The sequence below is a fragment of the Octopus bimaculoides genome, chromosome 4 (assembly GCF_001194135.2).
Source record: "Octopus bimaculoides isolate UCB-OBI-ISO-001 chromosome 4, ASM119413v2, whole genome shotgun sequence".
NCBI classification, from domain to species: domain Eukaryota; kingdom Metazoa; phylum Mollusca; class Cephalopoda; order Octopoda; family Octopodidae; genus Octopus; species Octopus bimaculoides.
The window spans coordinates 135,825,463-135,826,993 of NC_068984.1; positions in this window are offsets into that span (position 1 = coordinate 135,825,463).

Here is a 1,531-nt window from a genome sequence, read left to right on the forward strand (position 1 = left end):
ATATATATATATATACGACGGGCTTCTTCCAGTTTCCGTCTACCAAATCCACTCACAAGGCTTTAGTGGGCCAGACGCTATAATAGATGACACTTTCCCAAAGCACCACACAGTGGAACGGAGATGGAGCCATGTTGTTTGAAGCACGTTCACTGCCTTTGGCTACCTGATCTCATCAACAGTACTTATATAAATCTCACTAGATTTACTTCAGGTGTTCTCTCGTGTCCAACGAGTATATGGCACATGAGAGAAAATGGAATTCACGAGATTCTTTAATTAATCACTACGATTGTTTCGATATATCATGCATTGCTCCCTCGTGTGCAAGATTCTCTTCCTTTGGTGCTAGTGCATCATTCGGTGTAGATGTACTTCATTAGGTCGACTCTCTCATTAATCTCCGTTTCGCTTATTTTGATGATAAGACATATTGTTATCTGCCAGTAGCCGGTCGCATGCAAAAAATCATGATCTCTCCTGAATACCACCAGTTTAACGAAAAGCCGATGAAGGAAGACTTTGTATTGCATTGTATTACATAATACAATAAAACGTTCCCCCAATGTTGTCTCGTGGTTAATAAGTGGCCAACGCCACACATTCTCGGCTTTTATATATATACGACGGGATTCTTTCAGTCTTCGTTTACCAAATCCACTCACAAGACTTTGGTCGGCCCGAGGCTATAGTAGAAGAAAGTTGCGCAACGTGCCACGCAGTGCGACTGGAGTCAGAACCATGCGATTGGGAAGCAAGCTTCTTACCACTCCTGTTCCTATGTACATATATAGATATTTATACATATATATACGTATGTATGTATATAAATGTATTAAAGTATAAGTGCTTTTATATATGCACACATGTATGTATACCTTTATGCGCTTATATATATGACATACAAAAATCAAAATTTTAAATGTAAGGAAATATGGAAATAAGAACACAGACTAGATCTTTCAAAAGTTGAGCAATTTTAATCTCCAGATATAACCATTAGGTCCCACAGATTTTGTTCAGACTAATGCGACGAAGGAAGAACATGCATTAACAGTGTCGATAAGTAACATACAGTGCATGAAAGACTACAAGGAATGTAGGTATTATAATTTATGAGACGGAATTATGGTTGTTCCATATTTGCTAGTGAAAAAATCAATAATAGAATTTGCATATTGTACAGCAAAAAAAAAAAAAGAAGAAGAGGAAGAAGTGCCTGCTGAATCCAAGTATACGTAAGATACAGGTGCTAGAAAGTGCATGCAATAATTCGGTGTTCTTGACTGCAAAAAAGAAACAAACAAAAAATCAAATAAAGCAATTTCAGTACATTGTGAAGTTATTCAAAATAAAATTATATATGTAACCAACGGTGAATAATTTAAGTCTGTGATTTGAACTGCATAACATTCCTGCAATGATCTCGATATGCGGAAAGAAAGAGGATTAGTGTCACAATTTGTACACCGATTCACAACGAAGACAGATCATATATATATATATATATATATATATATATATATATATA